This window comes from Oncorhynchus kisutch, linkage group LG16 (genome assembly GCF_002021735.2).
Source record: "Oncorhynchus kisutch isolate 150728-3 linkage group LG16, Okis_V2, whole genome shotgun sequence".
Classification (NCBI taxonomy): Eukaryota; Metazoa; Chordata; class Actinopteri; order Salmoniformes; family Salmonidae; genus Oncorhynchus; species Oncorhynchus kisutch.
The window spans coordinates 44843576-44853467 of NC_034189.2; positions in this window are offsets into that span (position 1 = coordinate 44843576).

Genomic DNA, 9892 nt, shown 5'->3' on the forward strand with positions numbered 1-9892 from the left:
TCTTTTCACAGAGTTTAGAGAAGCGGGAGAAAGGATCCGGTTGATGTGAAGATTAAATATGTATTTTAGAACAAGTAACATTAAAGAAAGGTGAGCATGGAGGGAGGGAGGGAGGGAGGGAGGGAGGGAGGGAGGGAGGGAGGGAGGGAGGGAGGGAGGGAGGGAGGGAGGGAGGGAGGGAGGGAGGGAGGGAGGGAGGGAGGGAGGGAGGGAGGGAGGGAGGGAGGGAGGGAGGGAGGGAGGGACATGTACTTGGAGCATATGGGTGATGAAGGAGGTCACTCCGACCAGCACAAAGAACATGCAGATACCATTGATCTCCCACCTCTGAGCCTCTGGGTCTGGTATGGAGAATGTCTACAGGAACCAACCATTCCACTTCCCGCGCCGACAGAGATGGTCGCCTCGCTTCGCGTTCCTAGGAAACTATGCAGTATTTTTCTTTTTTTACGTGTTATTTATTACATTGGTACCCCAAGTAATCTTAGGTTTTATTACATACAGTCGGGAGGAACTACTGGATATAAGAGCAACGTCAACTCACCATCATTACGACCAGGAATACGACTTTCCCGAAGCGGATCCTGTGTGTTTCCCACCACCCGGGAGAATGGATCGGATCCCAGCCGGCGAACCAATACAACGATGCCGTAAAAGGGGAAGACGAAGCGGTCTTCTGGTCAGGCTCCGGAGACGGGCACATTGCGCACCACTCCCTAGCATTCTCCTCGCCAATGTCCAGTCTCTTGACAACAAGGTTGATGAAATCATTGGAGTCGGTACTGCCAGCTGGTTTCTTCACGCATCCCGCTGACAGAAACAAGCATCTTTCTGGTAATAAGAGGGGCGGGGGGGTATGCCTTATGATTAACGAGACGTGATGTGATCATAACAACACACATGAACTCAAGTCCTTCTGTTCACCTGACTTAGTATTCCTCACAATCAAATGTAGACAACATTATCTACCAAGAGAATTCTCTTCGATCATAATCACAGCCGCATCTATTCCCCCCCAAGCAGACACATCGAAGACCCTGAACAAACTTTATTTCACTCTATGTAAACTGGAAACCACATATCCTGAGGCTGCATTCATTGTAGCTGGGGATTTTAACAAGGCTAATCTGAAAACAAGACTCCTTAAATTATATCAGCATATCGATTGAGCTACCAGGGCTGGTAAAACCCTGGATCATTGTTATTCTAACTTCCGCGACGCATATAAGGCCCTCTCCCACCCTCTTTCGGAAAAGCTGACCACGACTCCATTTTGTTGCTTCCAGCCTATAGACAGAAACTAAAACAGGAAGCTCCCGCTCTCAGGTCTGTTCAGCGCTGGTCCGACCAATCTGATTCCACGCTTCTAGATTGCTTCGATCACGTGGATTGGGTTATGTTCCGCATTGTGTCAAACAACAACATTGATGAATACGCTGATTCGGTGAGCGAGTTCATTAGCAACATTAGCAACACAGCAACTATTAAAACATTCCCCAACCAGAAACCGTGAATTGATGGCAGCATTCGCGTGAAACTGAAAGAGCGAACCACTGCTTTTAAACAGGGCAAGGTGACCGGAAACATGACCGAATACAAACAGTGTAGCTATTCCCTCCGCGAAGCAATCAAACAAGCTAAGCATCAGTATAGAGACAAAGTAGAGTCGCAATTCAATGGCTTAGACACAAGAGGTATGTGGCAGGGTCTACAGTCAATCACGGATTACAAAAAGAAACCAGCCCCTTCGCGGACCAGGATGTCTTGCTCCCAGACAGACTAAACAACTTCTTTGCTCGCTTTGAGGACAATACAGTGCCACTGACACGGCCCGCTACCAAACCTGCAGACTCTCCTTCACTGCAGCCGACGTGAGTAAAACATTTAAACGTGTTAACCCTCGCAAGGCTGCAGGCCCAGACGGCATCCCCAGCCGTGTCCTCAGAGCATGCACAGACAAGCTGGCTGGTGTGTTTACGGACATATTCAATCAGTCCTTATCCCAGTCTGCTGTTCCCACATGCTTCAAGATGGCCACCATTGTTCCTGTTCCCAAGAAAGCTAAGGTAACTGAGCTAAAAGACTACCGCCCCGTAGCACTCACTTCCGTCATCATGAAGTGCTTTGAGAGACTAGTCAAGGACCATATCACCTCCACCCTACCTGACACCCTAGACCCACTCCAATTTGCTTACCACCCCAATAGGTCCACAGATGACACAATCGCAACCACACTGCACACTGCCCTAACCCATCTGGACAAGAGGAATACCTATGTGAGAATGCTGTTCATCGACTACAGCTCAGGATTTAACACTATAGTACCCTCCAAACTCGTCATCAAGCTCGAGACCCTGGGTCTCGACCCCGCCCTGTGCAACTGGGTACTGGACTTTCTGACGGGCCGCCCCCAGGTGGTGAGGGTAGGTAACAACATCTCCACCCCGCTGATCCTCAACACTGGGGCACCACAAGGGTGCGTTCTGAGCACTCTCCTGTTCACCCACGACTGCGTGGCCATGCACGCCTCCAACTCAATCATCAAGTTTGAACTCAATCATCAAGTTTGCAGACGACACTACAGTGGTAGGCTTGATTACCAACAACGACGAGACGGCCTACAGGGAGGAGGTGAGGACCCCCGGAGTGTGGTGTCAGGACAATAGCCTCACACTCAACGTCAACAAAACAAAGGAGATGATCGTAGACTTCAGGAAACAACAGAGGGAGCACCCCCCTATCCACATCAACGGGACAGTGGTGGAGAGGGTAGTAAGTTTTAAGTTCCTTGGCGTACACATCACGGACAAACTGAAATGGTCCACCCACACAGACAGCGTGGTGAAGAATGCGCATCAGCGCCTCTTCAACCTCAGGAGGCTGAAGAAATTCGGCTTGTCACCAAAAGCACTCACAAACTTTTACAGATGCACAATTGAGAGCATCCTGTCGGGCTGTATCACTGCCTGGTACGGCAACTGCTCCGCCCACAACCGTAAGGCTCTCCAGAGGGTAATGAGGTCTGCACAACGCATCACCGGGGGCAAACTACCTGCCCTCCAGGACACCTACACCACCAGATGTCACAGGAAGGCCATAAAGATCATCAAGGACAACAACCACCCGTGCCACTGCCTGTTCACCCCGCTATCATCCAGAAGGCGAGGTCAGTACAGGTGATTCAAAGCAGGGACCGAGAGACTGAAAAACAGCTTCTATCTCAAGGCCATCAGACTGTTAAACAGCCACCACTAACATTGAGTGGCTGCTGCCATACATGTAAAAAAATGTTTGAATAGCCACTTTAAACAATGTCACTTAATGTAATGTTTACATACCCTAAATTACTCATCTCATATGTATATACTGTACTCGATACCATCTACTGCATCTTGCCTATGCCGTTCTGTACCATCACTCATTCATATATCTTTATGTACATATTCTTCATCCCTTTACACTTGTGTGTATAAGGTAGCTGTTGTGAAATTGTTAGGTTAGATTACTCGTTGGTTATTACTGCACTGTCGGAACTAGCACAAGCATTTCGCTACACTCACATCAACATCTGCTAACCATGTGTATGTGACAAATCAAATTTGATTGATTTGAGGAATACACACACACACACATACACTTACTAAGTTAATGAACCGATATTCAATGAAGACGGTCTTGGTTAATACTCCACCCCTCCACCTTACCGCCAGAATCTGACTGAAGAGCAGGGAGTACACTGGGTTGACTCCCCCGTTGACAGCAGCTCCGATGGTTCCAAACAGCATGTAGGGCCATTCAGGGGCATTGTACTTCAGGATCCTGGTCACTGGAGCAGGCTCAACATGCTCCTCCACCTCCTCTACAAAGGCACTCTGGACACATACACATGTGTATGGACTGTGGATACATATCTAACAAATGCACACGTGTAAACTGTAGATTACCTGGAAAGGGTAAGTAGTAAGTAACCCCCGTTTAACCCTGTTGATGACTTCCATACCAACCTCCTTCACACACACACACACACACACACACACACACACACACACACACACACACACACACACACACACACACACACACACACACACACACAGACCTTGCCCGCATCTGCCTGAGATACAAAGGATTCTGCTTCTGGAATGAGGTTAGACAGCTGTGAGCGGGTCCTCTTCCTGATAGAGGCTCTGCACATGTCAATGCACTACCAAGATACAAAATGGCATCATCAGTCAGTATTCTGGCACAAAATGTCTGCCATGCTTCACCCAGATGTGTGTCGGATTACAATGAAACCAGATGTGAGTGAGGCCTTGTGAAAAGGATGTGAAGTGCATCATGAGATATGTAGTTCTACAGTTCCTGAGACTGGCCCTGTATCTTCTATAAGGTACGCACCAACATCTCCATCTCCCTGGATAGATTCTTCTGCTCTGGCTCGTCGTTGCCCGCACTGACACAGGCAAAAGGAGGGAGGTTATTACACAAAATGTTAGAAGAAATGTTTTGTTAAAAATGTTCTTAATACTTTTTATGTTGACAAAAGTGCGTTCAAGTCAACTTTAGAATTTTGGCAGAGGATGGGGATGCATTGATCTCATAGGGACCTACTCTATCTGGCCTTCCAGTCTTGTCTCCTTGGCTTTGTAGGGTGACCAGAGTGAAGTAAACACCCTTCCTCTCCAGCAGCTCATCATGCTTGCCCCTCTCCACCGCCCGCCCATGCTCGTAGCCCACGATCACGTCCGCGTTCTTAATGGTGGACAGATGATGGGCTATGGAGATGGTGGTGTGGCCATTGCGTACCTTATAGAAGATAAACACGAGACCGTTATCCTACCTGGCTACTGTAAATATGGTTATTTTCATGGTTGTTTTTCTACCATTTGTCATGTACTTAGGTCTGATCCTGTTGTATGAAAGATGATACGAAAACACAATCTATCATCAAATCAAATCAAATCAAATTTATTTATATAGCCCTTCGTACATCAGCTGATATCTCAAAGTGCTGTACAGAAACCCAGCCTAAAACCCCAAACAGCAAGCAATGCAGGTGTAGAAGCACGGAGAGTTATCAGAGTTATCAGAGTTATCCTAACTATTATTACTCTAATTAATTGATCCTAGCAGAGACACTTCCTGGTCACTTCCTGCTTTATTTAGGGAAGAGGGTGCTATTTGGGACGCATCCACCCACTTTGTCCAGAGCCTCCTGTACCACAGCCTCACTCTCATTGTCCAGAGTGGAGGTGGCCATGTCCAGCAGTAGGATCCGGGGGTTCCTGACCAGGGCCCGGGCGATGGCGATACGCTGCTTCTGACCGCCGCTCATCTGACCTCTGCCCTCTCCCAACAGCGTGTCAAATTTACCTAGCCATTTCACACCAGTTACACTAGCCCTCAGTGTGTAGCACGCTAAATGATGTCAACCTCACCTGTGGTAGGCCCAATATAAAGTTGTAGGCATTAGCCTCTTTGGTGGCATGGATGATGTCCTCCAGCATGGATGATGACCGTAGCGGACATTCTCGCCGATGGTTGTGGCGAACAGCACGGGCTCCTGCTCCACGATGCCCATCAACGAACGTAGCCATTGGATGTTCAGGCCTCTGATGTCATGGCCATCCAAGGTCACCTGAGACAAGGCATAAACAAGGAGAAAGAGAGGATGGGAGGGAGGGAGAAAAATGGGATATTTCAAATGTCTCTACACTATTTCCTCTAAAGACTCTCTCAATGATACACTTTAGTGGAAGTGCACTTTTGTATTGATAGAGGTAGCATTATTTTACTAATGTGTTACATCACGTTAAATATAAACTCGGCATTGTCAACTGAGTTTATTTTCAGCAAACTTAACATGTGTAAATATTTGTATGAACATAACAAGATTCAACAACTGAGACATAAACAGAACAAGTTCCACACACATGTGACTAACATCAAAAGTAACAGTCAGTATCTGGTGTGGCCAACAGCTGGATTAAGTACTGCAGTGCATCTCCTCCACATGGACTGCACCAGATTTGCCAGTTCTTGCTGTGAGATGTTACCGGGCTCCGGGCTCTTCACTGGCCATGGCAGAACTGACATTCCTGTCATGCAGGAAATCACGCACAGAACGAGCAGTATGGCTGGTGGCATTGTCATGCTGGAGGGTCATGTCAAGATGAGCCTGCAGGAAGGGTACCACATGAGGAAGGAGGATGTCTTCCCTGTAACGCACAGCACTGAGATTGCCTGCAATGACAACAAGCTCAGTCCGATGATGCTGTGACACACCGTCCCAGACCATGACGGACCCTCCACCTCGATCCCGCTCCAGAGCACAGGCCTCGGTGTAACACTCATTCCTTCGACGATAAATGTGAATCCGACCATCACCCCTGGTGAGACAAAACCCTGACTCGTCAGTGAAGAGCACTTTGTGCCAGTCCTGTATGGTCCAGCGACGGTGGGTTTGTGCCTATAGGCGACATTGTTGCCGGTGATGTCTGGTGAGGACCTGCCTTACAACAGGCCTACAAGCCCTCAGGCCAGCCTCTCTCGGCCTATCACAGACAGTCTGAGCACTGATGGAGGGTTGTGCGTTCCTGGTGTAACACTGGCAATTGTTGTTGCCATCCTGTACCTGTCCCGCAGGTGTGATGTTTGGATGTACCAATCCTCTGCAGGTGTTGTTACACGTGGTATGCCACTGCGAGTCAGATCAGCTGTCCGTCCTGTCTCTCTGTAGTGCTGTCTTAGGCATCTCACAGTACGGACATTGCCATTTATTGCCCTGGCCACATCTGCAGTCCTCATGCCTCCTTGCTGAATGCCTAAGGCACGTTCAGGGACCCTGAGCAGGGACCCTGGGCATCTTTCTTCTGGTGTTTTTCAGAGTCCGTAGAAATGCCTTTTTAGTGTCCTATGTTTTCATAACTGTGACCTTAATTGCCTACAGTCTGTAAGCAGTTAGTGTCTTAACGACCATTCCACAGGTGCATGTTCATTCATTGTTTATGGTTCATTGAACAAACATGGGAAACAGTTTTTAAAACTTTACAATGAAGATCTGTGAAGTTATTTGGATTTTTACTAATTATCTTTGAAAGACAGGGTCCTGAAAAAGGGACATTTCTTTTTTTTCTGAGTTTATGTAATGGAAGATAACTTACCATGCCCTCCTTCGGGTCGTAGAATCGTTGGATGAGCTGCACGGCAGTACTCTTACTCGCTCCACTGGGCCTCACAAAGGCGGTCGTCTAGCCAGAATTCACTGCTACACTCAGCTGGTCCAGGATCTGACACGGCACAAAACAAATTACAGACTGCATCTTTACGGAAATATTCCACGATCGCCATGCGACACAATAATCAGATGCATGTCGTCGTTATATTACTTCGGGTCTGGATGGGTAGTGAAAAGGTGACGTTATGGAACTCAATGTCCCCTTTGACCTTGTCCAGTTTGTACCCTGCTTCTGAGAGGCAGTCGATGTCCGACCCCTAGGCGCAGTGACACAGCCAGACAAATGGCAGTATTAACCACCAGGGCTGTTTAAAGTGTGCGTGCACACAAAGTAAATTGAACGCTCAATGAAATTCTCCAACAATGTTGAGATTCCCACCTTGTCGATGGTCTCAAAGATGATGGTAGCAACTTCTCTTCCTGCAGCAAATGCCTCCAGACATGGAGATGCCTGCCCTAAGTTCAGGGCTGCTATCAGCACACCAAAGAAAACCTGCGATGACAGACAAGACACAGGACAGATGAGGTGATTATTATTAAATCAAAAACCAAAGAAATTTGATTCACAGTCTATAGCTGAACTACTTACGGACTCTTTATAAAGTATACTTCATGGTTGGCTGTATGGTTACAAAATAGTACCTGTAACAGTGTTCCGGGCTGTACTCCTGTGTGTCCACCACTAGGCTGGATCCGTACCAAAATCCCAGGGCTTAACACAGGAAGATGATAAAACACATGTAGCCTGTGAAGAAGCCCATGATCAGGCCCTTCCTGATGCCCCAACGCTGAGCTGAGATCAGGTTCTTGTCATACCTGGGAGAGAGAGAGAAAGGGATAGAGGGTTAAAGATGCAATCTGGGATCTTAAGCACGACAAAATCGTAACATATCGTACGAATTGGATTCGTAACATATCACACGAATTCCAACAAACAACTGTGATTTTTTTTGCAGGACGTAACATATACTAATTGGATGATGTAGTACACAAAAAGCAGGGACCCGTTTTGGCTTGTAAGCACTACTTTCAAAACTACTTGCTGAAATTACACAAAAGTTCTGGAGCGAACAGTCTTTAGACATAGTTTCAGGCTTTTATTTTGAAAAATGACAGAGAAAGTTCACATCGCTTCATTGTATGGCTGGGTGCCAGCAGCGTTTTACTATTACTATTATATATTGTAAAAACAACCTGAGGATTGATTATAAAAAAACATTTGAAATGTTTCCTCGATCATTACGGATACAATTTGGAATTTTCGTCTGCGATGGCGTGACCGCTCGAGCCTGTGGATTTCTGAACATAATGCGCCAAAGGAGGTATTGATAGAGAAATATTATACTTTTTGAAAGCACTGTTTATGTCAGGAAAATGACATCAAAACGATGCATTGAACATAATCATATTAATGCAGGTGTACCTTCATCAAAACCATTGTTTTCTTCTCCCAGCTTTTTGATGCTGTGTAATTTCACTGATCCAGCAGGCATCCTGGACTGTCTACAATACATTTATAAGAGGAAAGATATATAATAAAAATGAATTACAAAGCCAAAATACATCCCATTTGAAATGTATTGTATTATCACTGAGATACCTACCAACTTGTTGTTTCCCAAATCCAATAAAAAACGACTTATCTCCTCTTTGCACTAAAACCCTTGTTGGATTCTGCTTCTTTACATTATAGTCGATCCAATTGTACAGTACAGTAATGGTCTCCAGTCCGTACTAAGACATGTGCAGCCGAGTCCACCTGACAGCCTGGTGCCACCAATGTGTGTCTGTAGAGATGGCAGGTGGTCACTGATAGTGGGTAAAGAGTAGACTGATAGGGTGGCTGTGGGCTGGAAGACGCTGAGGCCCTCTGCACCACGTGCAAGCCAGGTCCAGGCTGGAACTTGGGGTCATACGATCGTGTTTAGAGGTAAGTGTCCTGTCGGTTCGTACTGCCCAAGGGGCCGATAATCCAGCTATGTAAAGAGTATGCGAGAGCATGGTACAAAAACCAATCCAGACCCTTTACTACAAAGCTCTCCTTGCAATGAAAAGGAATCAGGGTTTTACACTTGCAATTGCACTCATGGTATATGTGTTTTTCATAAATTAGGGCTAAATGGATGTTATGAGAACGTCAGCTAATCATTTTCAAGAATATATAACAAGTAATGATATTAAGTCACAATCACCATCACAATCTGAGGTACGCCTACTTTTGTTAAAGAACTGTTCTAGCATTTTTTTTTTAAGTGATCAAAGACTATGGCAAAATCTATAAGACAGCCATCGATGATTGGGCTCAGTGTTACACATTCATCATATCACATTGATGACCTCTATAGATATTTCTGTCAGGGATTTCCTCCTCTTCTTCCGAAGAGGAGAGGCGAAAAGGATCAGAGGACCAATATGCGGCGTGGTAAGTGTCCATGGTTCTTTTAATATGTAAATGTACACATGAACACTACAAAACGGTAAACATGGAAAACCTAAACAGTCCTATCTGGTGCAGAGACAGAGACAGGAACAATCACCCACAAACACACAGTGACACCCAGGCTACCTAAGTATGATTCTCAATCAGAGACAACTAATGACACCTGCCTCTGATTGAGAACCATACTAGGCCGAAACATAGAAATACCCAAATCA